This window comes from Anomaloglossus baeobatrachus, chromosome 3 (assembly GCF_048569485.1).
Source record: "Anomaloglossus baeobatrachus isolate aAnoBae1 chromosome 3, aAnoBae1.hap1, whole genome shotgun sequence".
Taxonomy (NCBI): domain Eukaryota; kingdom Metazoa; phylum Chordata; class Amphibia; order Anura; family Aromobatidae; genus Anomaloglossus; species Anomaloglossus baeobatrachus.
The window spans coordinates 360,786,041-360,798,857 of record NC_134355.1 but is presented as its reverse complement, the minus strand read 5'-3'; the positions used below and the strand labels follow the sequence as shown (position 1 = coordinate 360,798,857).

Here is a 12,817-nt window from a genome sequence, read left to right as displayed (position 1 = left end):
CCCTGCCGATTGACCTACGCCACAACTGTTGCATTGTCCAATTGGACCCGAATCAAACGACCTGCTAGCAGAAGGGGAGAATGACCTGAGCGCAAGAAGATCGCGCTGATTTTCAGGATGATTTCTGGGAAGGGAAGACTCCTGGGTTGTCCAACGTCCCGAAGCAGTGTGGAGCCAGTACGCTGCTCCCCACACTAAGAGGCTGATGTCCGTGGTCAGGAGTAGCCAGTCCACTTGGGGGAGAAAAACTCCTTCTCGATATGGAAGAGGACTGAAGCCACCAGCAAAGCGCATACCTGACTGAAGGTGCCAGGTGAAAAGTTCGTCCAAGGAAAAGGGGCTCTTGTCCCAGGCAGCTAGAAGCGCAAGCTCCAGTGGGCGGTGGTGTGGCTAAGCGAGCAGCACTGCCTCTATAGCTGCCGCTATCCTAACTAGCGCACTCATACTGAATCGTATGGAGCGAGAGGAGTACGTAGAGGGCAGTGTACCGCTTGTTGTAGAGCAGTCACCTTGTCTTGAGGGGAAAATATCAAGCCCCGAAGAGTGTCCAGGGACATGGCCAGGGAGGTGACGGATTTTGACGGGATCGGGGATGATTTGACTGGAGTCAGAAGCCGCCCTAAGCGGGATAGGGTGCCCACAGATCTGCACGCTGGTTGAGCCCTGGATGAGGAGGTCATCCAAGCAAGGCAGAAGAGCCACTCTCCTGGCGTGAAGGGCACTCATGGCGGCCGCCATGACCTCAGTTAAGACCCTTGTGCTGTGGCAGAGCCGATGGGCCACAAATGAAAAAAAGAAGTCCTGAACCGCGAAGCAGAGGAACTTTTGGTGAGCTGGAGCGATGGGTATGTGCAGGTACGCGTCCCTGATAGCTAGGGAGGCAAGGAATTCTCCTTCGACCATAAAGGTAATAATGGACCCTAGGAAGTCCATTCTGAATCTCCTTGCATGAACATGTTTACTCAGGTGTTAGAGGTCCAGGATGGGACGAACTGACCCGTCCTTTTTTGAGGACCACGAGAGGTTGGAATAGAAGGCCTTGAACCTCTCGCCATCCGGAACAGGTACCATCACCCCCGCCGTTTGGAGGGAGTGGATTGCTGAGGAGAAGGCCTCGTGGTGTTTTGGAGCCTTTGGGGGGGGTTTGAGAGAAAAGACTGACCAGGGGATCGGGTCCAGAATTCAATGTGGTAACCGGAAGACACAAGGTATCACACCCATTTGTGGTCTGAGGCGGCGGCCCACATGGAGGACGACGAGACTCCTCGGTCTTTGTCTAGACTGCCAGGACGAGGTGGACTCGAGGAGGGCTGAGAAGGTTGGGCCCTGCGTGTCTAGTAAAAAAACATCCTGGGCTAGAGTTGGGGGAGGGAGGTACTCTTTTCCTCCCGTGGCGTCAGACAAAAAAAGAGCCTGTCCAGATGATCGGCAAACCATCGGTCTGGAAAGGAGAACTGTGAGAGGCTTCTTAGAGACAGAGTCCGCTCTCCATTATAGGAACCAGAGGGCCTTACGGATGGCTATGGTATTTGAGGCGGCAATAACTGCGCAGGTGGCAGCACCGAGGGAGGCCTGCATGAGGTAATCTGCCGCCGCAGCAATGTGAACTGTTACATCTGTGAGGGTCTGAGGGAAACTGGTAGTCCTGGTGCCTGTGCGACCCACACGGAGGGGGAGAGGGACCCGCGGCCTCGAGGCAGAGCGATCGAGCTGCTCCACTTGTCTGTCTGTCGGGTCCTTGAAGGAGGAGCCATCAAGTAAAAGACAGGAGGGTCCTTCAGGCAGGCGGTAGCTGGGTGAGGGTCCACCGAGGCCGGATCAGCCCAGCGCTTAGAGACAGCTAAGCCAAAGGGGTACCGGGACTCCATGAGTTTACGGACACCGAAGCGGCGTTAAATTTTTTTTTTTTTTTTTAGGTTTCTTCACCCTTTTAAAGAAGACCGCAGGGTCAGTAATAGTGGATGGGAGATCTTCCACATGCAGAGTTTTGGTTGATTGCTGCAATAAGGGAGTCCATCGCAGCTTGATCGCTCGGGGAGGTTGAAACCAAGGAATCATCCCGGTACAAACATCATTCCCCTTCCTCCGGCTCCTCAGAGACCACGGAACATGTGGGAGAACCCCATCTGTGTACCCCAGAGGGAGAACCATGGGGGTCATGCCCTTTTTCTGATCTGCAACCGGTGAAGCAGAGGGCTGATTCTTATCAGAAGGACCCTCTATAGAGGAGTCATCAGGCTGCGTTCTGTCCAGGGGCCCCGAGGGGTGTGAGGACGATGTTGCATAGCCAGCACCAGGTTCTGGGAACTGTGCCCATTCCGGGGGAATGGGAGCCGTAGGCTCTGGGCTGGCAGCAGTTGCTGCGGTGGTCACGGGGGGGGGGGGGGGGTAAGCTACAGGGGCACCGGACTCACAGAAGGAAGGGGTGCTATCATCCCCTAGTAGCTCAGCGTCTTATAGTTGTTGCTGTAGTTGTGCAGGACATAAAACATGTGACTGCAGCCCCTGGCTGATGAGCCACAAACTGATTGTAATGAGGGAGCAATGCTCTGCATAGCTAATATGTAAGTGAGGCTATAACTCACCCAGAACACTGATGGCCCTTCACCCCCCCCTCCTCCTGTGTCACAGTTCCTGTCGGAAGGAGGAAGCCAGCTCTGAGACACGCCCACAGGCTCTGATCACAACAAGAGGGAGCAATGCTCTGCAGATCCTGTGGGGGGGTGTGGCTTATCGAGTGTCAGAGGGGACGGGGCTTAGCTCTGACAAGAAGGCATGAGAAAATATAATAAACAAAAAAAACAAAAAATGGTGGGAAGGGACTCCCCTTCCCTCCTCCAGCCCTGCACAACAATGGTGGACAGAAAAACCTCTATAAGTGTACCACAGCTGGGAGCTCTCCCCTCCCCCAGCCACAGGTGGAATGCTATGCAGGAGTCTGCAATCACAGCTCATGTGCATCCAGTCAGTGTGAACTTTGCTCCAATTTCCTGTCAGGGAGCCAGTGTGCAGATTTTGACGCCTGCTGTGCCCGTTCACAGAACGTGTATCAACTCAGACCCTGCCAGAGGGAGTGAGGAAGTAGTCATCTGCTCTATGCTCTGGAAAAATCGGAATGATCTCACCTCAGCTCCTGTGGAGATGGCAGTCTGATCCCTGGTCACACTTGGTGCAGTGTATCAACTTAGAGCCTGCAAGAGGGATTGAGGAAGTTTCCATCTGCTCTGGAAAATCAATGCCATGAGACCTGTCGTCCAGTGAGTAACAGCCCAGGATCCAGCGTCGCAGGAGGGGGTATGGGGAGGCGATACTCCGCGTTCCCGCCTGTTGATGGTTTGGGGAAAATCGGTCCCCGAAGGAACCGTCGCCCTCTAAAAACAAAAAATTCTTGCTGCAGTAGTCTGCAGAGATGTGCCTCCTATAGACACTAAGCTAAAACTGAAGTAGCCTGGCTGAGCCAGTGGGTGTATACTGCAGGGGAGGAGCTAACCTCTTTGCATCTACTTAGTGTCCTCCTATGGATAACCAGCATAACACCCATGGTCCTGTGTCCCCCAATGAGGCGTCAGAGAAATTATGCTTGTTGATATTTTTTAAGTTTTGAAAAATAAAACTAGCTTAACCCCTTCACCCCCGGGCGATTTTCCGGGTTTTTTTTCCTTGCCTTTTTCTGAGAACCGTAACTTTCTTACTTTTTGATTTTTCCGTCAATCTTGCCATATGAGGGCTTATTTTTTGCGTGACGAGTTGTACTTTTGAATGAAACCATTAGTTTTACCATACAGTGTACTGGAAAACCGCAAATAAAATTCCATGTATGAAAAAATTGCAAAAAAAAAGTGTGACTGCCTGATTGTTTTTGGGATATTTTATTCACCATGTTCACTATATGGTAAAACTAATGTGTCAGTGTGATGCCTCGATGGTCGGTAAGAGTTCGAAGACACCAAACATGTATAGGTTTACTCTTATCTAATGAGTTAAAAAAAAAATGCACAAGTTAGTCCAAAAAAAATTAAATTTTTTGGTCGCCGCGCATTTTGCGCAGGATGCGATAACAGGCGATCAAAACAACGCATGTGTGGAAAAATGATATTGTTAAAAACGTCAGCTTGAGACGCAAAAAATAAGCCATCACTAAGCTATAGATCCCGAAAAATGAGAATGCTGCGGATTGTGGAAAATGGCGCAAAAAGTGCACCATTTTTTGGCGTTTGGATTTTTTGGACGCTACGCCGTTTGCTGATCAGGTTAATTGATTTTATATTTTGATAGATCGGGCACTTCTGAATGTGGCGATACCAAATGTGTGTATATTTTTTTTATGGGGGGTGATTTAACTTTTTAGGGGTTTTTTTAAATTTTTTAAAACATTTTTTTTAATTTATTTTACTAGTCCTCCTAGGGAACTATAAGGATCAGCAGTCTGATCGCTATTCCATTTCTCCAGATCACAGCTACACAGCTGAGATCTGCAGAAAAGCAGCTCTCCTATTACAAATGGCAGCATGCCGGGTGTAAGAGGAAGTGACTCATGATAGCTACAGGAGTCATTACATGACCCTGTGCTACCGTGGCAACCATCGGATTCACGTGATCACATTACGTGACTTCCGATGGCACCAGGTAAGTGAATGCTTACCACGGCGCGCTGTTTCCTCTCGCTGTCACATTTTGACAGTGAGATGCAAGGAGTTAAAAGGCGCAAGTGGAGAGCGGATTCACTCGAGCTGGATAGCTGCACATGTCAGCTATTCAAATCAGCTGTGACATGTGCAGGTATCGCTGACGACTGCCTGCGGCAGCCCGCAGGGATTAACCTCACACAATCCATGACGTTTCCAGTACGTTATGTGTCGTGAAGAAGTTAAGTCAGAATTTTCCAAAACCTGCAACATTTTTATTTTTTTTGTCGATGGAGCGGTGTGAGGGTTTGTGTAGTGTGGTGACCTGATGTTTTTACTCACTATTTTGGGGCAGGTACGACGCTTTAGTCAATTCTTATTACATTTTTTTGTGGAGTTTCACTAAGCAAAAACCTGCAATTCTGGCATTTTCATTTGTATTTCTTTGTAGTATTTACAGATTGGGGTAATTTATTTTATATTTAGATAGATTGGACTTTTCTGAACACAGCAATAGGACGTCTATTTTTTTTTTTAACTATAGCAAAAGGGGATGATTTGAAGTTTCATATGTTATTTTTTTTCTATTACATTATTTAAAACACCTTTACTTTTTACTTTGTTAGTCCTGTTAGGGGACTTGAGCCCACGATAATCTGTTCACTTATACTAAAGATTGCTGTATATAGTTAAAAAGAAGGGAATTTTGTTACTTACCGTAAATTCCTTTTCTTCTAGCTCCTATTGGGAGACCCAGACGATTGGGTGTATAGCACTGCCTCCGGAGGCCACACAAAGCAATTACACTAAAAAGTGTAAGGCCCCTCCCCTTCTGGCTATACACCCCCAGTGGGATCACTGGCTCACCAGTTTTAGTGCAAAAGCAAGAAGGAGGAAAGCCAATAACTGGTTTTAACAAATTCACTCCGAAGTAACGTCGGAGAACTGAAAACCGTTCAACATGAACAACATGTGTACCCGAAAAACAACCAAAAATCCCGAAGGACAACAGGGCGGGTGCTGGGTCTCCCAATAGGAGCTAGAAGAAAAGGAATTTACGGTAAGTAACAAAATTCCCTTCTTCTTCGGCGCTCCATTGGGAGACCCAGACGATTGGGACGTCCAAAAGCTGTCCCTGGGTGGGTAAAGAATACCTCATGTTAGAGCTGCAAGACAGCCCTCCCCTATAGGGAGGCAACTGCCGCCTGCAGGACTCTTCTACCTAGGCTGGCGTCCGCCGAAGCATAGGTATGCACCTGATAATGTTTGGTGAAAGTGTGCAGACTCGACCAGGTAGCTGCCTGGCACACCTGTTGAGCCGTAGCCTGGTGTCGCAATGCCCAGGACGCATCCACGGCTCTGGTAGAATGGGCCTTCAGCCCTGATGGAACCGGAAGCCCAGCCGAACGGTAGGCTTCAAGAATTGGTTCTTTGATCCATCGAGCCAGGGTGGCCTTAGAAGCCTGCGACCCTTTGCGCTTACCAGCGACAAGGACAAAGAGTGCATCCGAACGGCGCAAGGGCGCCGTGCGGGAAATGTAGATTCTGAGTGCTCTCACCAGATCTAACAAATGTAAATCCTTCTCATACCGATGAACTGCATGAGGACAAAACGAAGGCAAAGAGATATCCTGGTTAAGATGAAAAGAGGATACCACCTTCGGGAGAAACTCCTGAATGGGGCGCAGCACTACCTTGTCCTGGTGGAAGACCAGGAAAGGAGCCTTGGATGACAGCGCTGCTAGCTCAGACAATCTCCGAAGAGATGTGATCGCTACCAGAAAAGCCACTTTCTGTGATAGTCTAGAAAGTGAAACCTCCCTCAGAGGCTCGAAGGGCGGCTTCTGGAGGGCAACTAGTACCCTGTTCAGATCCCATGGATCTAACGGCCGCTTGTACGGGGGTACGATATGGCAAACCCCCTGTAGGAACGTACGCACCTTAGTAAGTCGTGCCAGACGCTTCTGAAAAAAGACGGATAGCGCCGAGACCTGTCCTTTAAGGGAGCCGAGCGACAAACCTTTTTCTAACCCAGATTGCAGGAAAGAAAGAAAGGTAGGCAATGCAAATGGCCAGGGAGACACTCCCTGAGCCGAGCACCAGGATAAGAATATCCTCCACGTTCTGTGGTAGATTTTAGCGGACGTGGGCTTCCTAGCCTGTCTCATGGTGGCAACGACCCCTTGGGATAATCCTGAAGACGCTAGGATCCAGGACTCAATGGCCACACAGTCAGGTTCAGGGCCGCAGAATTCCGATGGAAAAACGGCCCTTGGGACAGTAAGTCTGGTCGGTCTGGTAGTGCCCACGGTTGGCCGACCGTGAGATGCCACAGATCCGGATACCACTCCCTCCTTGGCCAGTCTGGGGCGACGAGTATGACGCGGCTGCAGTCAGATCTGATCTTGCGTAGCACTCTGGGCAAGAGTGCCAGAGGTGGAAACACATAAGGGAGCCGGAACTGCGACCAATCTTGCACTAAGGCGTCTGCCGCCAGAGCTCTGTGATCGCGAGACCGTGCCATGAAGGTTGGAACTTTGTTGTTGTGCCGAGACGCCATTAGATCGACGTCCGGCACCCCCCAGCGGCGACAGATTTCCTGAAACACGTCCGGGTGAAGGGACCATTCCCCTGCGTCCATGCCCTGGCGACTGAGGAAGTCTGCTTCCCAGTTTTCTACGCCCGGGATGTGAACTGCGGATATGGTGGATGCTCTGTCCTCCACCCACATCAGAACCCGCCGGACTTCCTGGAAGGCTTGCAGACTGCGTGTCCCTCCTTGGTGGTTGATGTATGCCACCGCTGTGGAGTTGTCCGACTGAATTCGGATCTGCTTTCCTTCCAGCCACTGCTGGAAGGCTAGTAGGGCAAGATACACTGCTCTGATTTCTAGAACATTGATCTGAAGGGTGGACTCTTGCTGAGTCCACGTCCCCTGAGCCCTGTGGTGGAGAAAAACTGCTCCCCACCCTGACAGACTCGCGTCTGTCGTGACCACTGCCCAGGAAGGGGGCAGGAAGGATCTTCCCTGAGACAATGAAGTGGGAAGAAGCCACCACTGCAGAGAGTCCTTGGCTGGCTGAGAAAGGGAGACTTTCCTGTCTAGGGATGTTGACCTCCCGTCCCATTGGCGGAGAATGTCCCATTGAAGTGGACGCAGATGAAACTGCGCAAACGGAACTGCTTCCATTGCCGCCACCATCTTCCCTAGGAAGTGCATGAGGCGTCTTAAGGAGTGCGACTGACTTTGAAGGAGAGCCTGCACCCCAGTCTGTATTGACCGCTGCTTGTCCAGTGGAAGCTTCACTATCGCTGAGAGAGTATGAAACTCCATGCCAAGATACGTTAGTGATTGGGTCGGTGACAGATTTGACTTTGGGAAGTTGATGATCCACCCGAACGTCTGGAGAGTCTCCAGCGCAACATTCAGGCTGAGTTGGCATGCCTCTTGAGAGGGTGCTTTGACAAGTAGATCGTCCAAGTAAGGGATCACCGAGTGTCCCTGAGAGTGCAAGACTGCCACCACTGCCGCCATGACCTTGGTGAAAACTCGTGGAGCTGTCGCCAGACCGAATGGCAGAGCTACGAACTGAAGATGGTCGTCTCCTATCACAAAACGTAGAAAACGTTGGTGCTCCGTAGCAATTGGCACGTGAAGATAGGCATCTTTGATGTCTATTGAGGCAAGGAAGTCTCCTCGAGACATTGAGGCAATGACGGATCGGAGGGATTCCATCCGAAACCGCCTGGCGTTCACATGCTTGTTGAGCAGTTTTAGGTCCAGAACAGGACGGAAGGAGCCGTCCTTTTTTGGAACCACAAAGAGATTGGAGTAAAATCCTCGCCCTCGTTCCTGAGGGGGGACAGGGATCACGACTCCTTCTGCTCTTAGAGAGTCCACCGCCTGCAGCAGGGCATCTGCTCGGTCGGGGTGTGGGGAGGTTCTGAAGAACCGAAGTGGAGGGCGAGAACTGAACTCGATTCTGTACCCGCGAGACAAAATGTCTGTTACCCACCGGTCTTTGACCTGTGACAGCCAAATGTCGCAAAAGCGGGAGAGCCTGCCACCGACCGAGGATGCGGAGGGAGGAGGCCGAAAGTCATGAGGTAGCCGCTTTGGAAGCGGTTCCTCCATTTGCTTTCCTGGGGCGTGAGTGAGCCCGCCAGGAATCTGAGCGCCCTTGTTCCTTCTGAGTCCTTTTGGCCGAGGAGTATTGGGCCTTGCCCGAGCCTCGAAAGGACCGAAACCTCGACTGCCACTTTTTCTGTTGAGGTTTACTAGCTCTGGGCTGTGGTAAGGAAGAGTCCTTACCCTTGGACTGTTTTATGATTTCAGCCAATGGCTCACCAAACAGTCTGTCTCTAGATAATGGCAAGCTGGTTAAGCATTTTTTGGAACCAGCATCTGCTTTCCAGTCCTTTAACCACAAGGCTCTGCGCAAAACCACCGCATTGGCGGACGCCATAGAGGTACGGCTCGTAGATTCTAGGACCGCATTGATAGCATAGGTCGCAAACGCAGACATTTGCGAAGTTAGGGACGCCACCTGCGGTACTGCTGGATGTATGATAGCATCCACCTGTGCTAAACCAGCTGAAATAGCTTGGAGTGCCCACACGGCCGCGAATGCTGGAGCAAACGACGCGCCGATAGCTTCATAGACAGATTTCAACCAAAGGTCCATCTGTCTGTCGTTGGCATCTTTAAGTGAAGCGCCATCCTCTACTGCGACTATGGATCTAGCCGCAAGCTTGGAAATTGGGGGATCCACCTTTGGACCCTGGGTCCAGCGTTTGGCCACTTCAGGGGGAAAAGGATAACGGGTATCCTTAGAACGTTTAGAGAAACGCTTGTCTGGATGAGCGTCGTGCTTCTGGATTGATTCTCTGAAGTCAGAGTGGTCCAAAAAAGCACTTAATTTACGCTTGGGATACAGGAAATGGAACTTCTCCTGCTGTGCAGCTGCCTCCTCTGCTGAAGGAGCTGGGGGAGAAATATCCAACAGTCTATTAATTGCCGATATAAGGTCATTAACCATAGCGTCACCATCAGGAGTATCCAGATTGAGAGGGGCCTCAGGATCAGAATCCTGATCCCCGTCCTCAGTCTCATCACAGAGAGACTCTTGTCGCTGAGACCCTGAGCAGTGTGATGACGTCGAGGGTCTTTCCCAGCAAGCTCGCTTAGGCTGCCTGGGACTGTCATCTGAGTCAGAGACTTCAGCCTGTGATGCTTGAGACCCCCTTGAAGTACGGATTAGTTCCAACTGAGGGGGACCAGGGAGCATAGACACAGCAGTGTCCATGGTCTGAGTAACTGGCCTGGACTGCAAGGCCTCAAGGATTTTTGTCATAGTCACAGACATTTTATCAGCAAAAACTGCAAAGTCTGTCCCCGTCACCGGGGCAGGGTTCACAGGCGGCTCTGCCTGGGCTACCACCACAATAGGCTCTGGCTGACGAAGTGCCACTGGGACTGAACATTGCACACAATGTGAGTCATTGGAGCCTGCCGGTAGATCAGCCCCACATGCTGTACAAGCAGTGCACACAGCATGTGCCTTGGCACCCTTGCGTTTTGCGGATGACATGTTGCTGTCTCCTCAGAGCAGTACAGGGTGTCCAGCCAAGAAGCGACCTTACAGTGCAACTATATATATATATATATATATATATATATATATATATATATATATATATATATATATATATATATATATATATATATGGTACCAAGAAAAAAGTACACTAATATAACACTGAGGCACTAGTGGGGCCAGCACTAAAATGCTGCTTACCGCCCGCTTAAGAGCGGGTGTGTGGTCGCCGAAATCCCTTTAGTCTGGGTCTCCCAGAGCCTGCTGCCTTTCCCCAGCCAGACTGCATGTGTAATGGCTGCCGGCGTCCTTGTGGAGAGGGGGGGCGGGCCCTGGGCGTATACAGACGAAGAGCGGGAAGCCTGCTTCCCACTGTGCCTAGTGAGAGGGCTGGAGCATGTAAATAAAGCTCCAGCCCTCGGCGCTGCCAATTGAGCAGCGTCTCTCCCCTACCCTGAGTGACAGGGTGGGGGCGGGAACGAAGCGGCGATAGGCCGCAGAAGCCGGGTACTAAAGTTAGAAACGCCGCCGCCGTAAAAGCGCGGTCGGCGCAAAGTACCCGGCGCACTACAAGTCGCAGCTGCGCCGCTGCTCCAGGAGCGGTCGGCGCAGTAGTTCCCAACATGTAACGTCACTCAGCAAAGCTGCAGTGACCTAACCCCAGCGCACAGTGCTACTGTCCCCGGCGCACTATAACGCTCAGCAAGCCTTGAGAGTGTCCGTGCCTGCCGGGGACACCGAGTACCTGAATGATGCAGGGCCTTGTCCCTGACTGTACTCATGCTCCGAATCCATCAGGTTCTCTGGGTCTGTGGATGGAGCCCGGCCTCAGGGCTTGGGGGCCGGCAAGATCCCACTTCCACAGAGCCCTCCAGGGGATGTGGAAGGAAAACAGCATGTGGGCTCCAGCCTCTGTACCAGCAATAGGTACCTCAACCTTACAAGCACCACCGCGGGTGAGAAGGGAGCATGCTGGGGGCCCTATATGGGCCCTCTTTTCTTCCATCCGATATAGTCAGCAGCTACTGCTGACTACAAACAGTGGAGCTATGCGTGGATGTCTGACCTCCTTCGCACAAAGCAGAAAACTGGTGAGCCAGTGATCCCACTGGGGGTGTATAGCCAGAAGGGGAGGGGCCTTACACTTTTTAGTGTAATTGCTTTGTGTGGCCTCCGGAGGCAGTGCTATACACCCAATCGTCTGGGTCTCCCAATGGAGCGCCGAAGAAAAAAAAAAAAAAAATATCACTGTCTTCTGTGATTTTCAGCCTGTGGCTAGGTGTGATATTAGTGATGACATGACAGGCATGGAGGCATTCAGCCAGCCCCAACCTATCATAGCAACCCAGCGGCTCCCTGCCAATGGCCATCAGAACTAGCTTTCAGGCCAGTTTGTAGTGTTTAAATGCAATTGTCAGTAACATTTAAAAGGTTAACAGCAGTAATCTGCACGCTGACTAATCAAAACTGTTAGAGACAGATGTCTGCAACAAAATATCTGGCATCTGCCCTCTGTGGAGCAGGCTCTGCTTTTGAGCCTGCTTTAAAGTCCCTCACATGCCCATATATATATATCGTATTTTTCGCTTTATAAGACGCACCGGATTATAAGACGCACCCCAAATTTAGACATAAAAAAAAGGTAAAAAAAAAAAAAAAGAAGAAAAATGGGGTCAGTCTTATACTACGGTGTTCTCTTACCGGAGGGGGGCAGCAGTGGTGGTGAAGCAGTGGCGTCCGTGGTTGCAGGTGCGGTGGCGTCCGGGGTGGCAGGAGCCGCGGGACACCGAGGTGGCAGGAGCCGCAGGGTCCGTGGTGGTGGCGGCGGCGGTAGCAGCAGCGGGTGAGTCGTGCAGCAGGCCGGTGCAGTGAGGGTCCCAGTGTCTGCGGTCCCGGTTCAAATAATGGCGCCTGGAGCGGCGCATGCGCAGATGGAGCTCTCATCTAAGGGCTCCATCTGCGCACGCGCTGACTCCCGGAGCAGCGCGTGCGCAGATGGAGCTCTCATCCAAGAGCTCCATCTGCGCACGCGCTCGCTCCCGGCGCCATCATTTGAAACTGGGACCGCGGACAAACTGGGTAACTTGCTGCACAGCTGCCCGCCCCGAGTGGCATCCAGCAGGCTGCCCACCCACCCTGCGTGCAAGCGGCCGGGTACCTGTGCTTGCGTGCGGGTGCCTGTGCGGCTGTCGCCCGCACACAGCACCCGGCTGCCGCCCAAACACAGGACCCGGCTGCCGCCCGCACACAGGACCCGGCTGCCGCCCGCACACAGCACCAGGCTGCCACCCGCACACAGCACCCGGCTGCCACCCGCACACAGCACCCGGCTGCCACCCGCACACAGCACCCGGCTGCCACCCGCACACAGCCACGGGTACCCGGCCGCTTGCACGCAGCCACAGGCACCCGTCCGCCCAATCGCTGCACAGACAGGACACCCAGGTACCGCTATATTCGGATTATAAGACGCACCCCCCATTTTCCTCCCAAATTTTTGGGAGGAAAAGTGCGTCTTATAAAGTGAAAAATACGGTGTATATATATATTAGTCATGACGTTGATAAGGGGATAAAATGCGAAGACTATAATGAG

At 51.8% G+C, this 12,817-nt stretch overlaps 1 protein-coding gene across 2 annotated transcripts in view; it reads right to left on the bottom strand.

Moving 5' to 3' along the window:
* The window catches only part of MDN1 (midasin AAA ATPase 1), a 585,757-nt gene that overhangs the window by 367,037 nt on the left and 205,903 nt on the right, over positions 1 to 12,817 (bottom strand). The window lies entirely within an intron of this gene.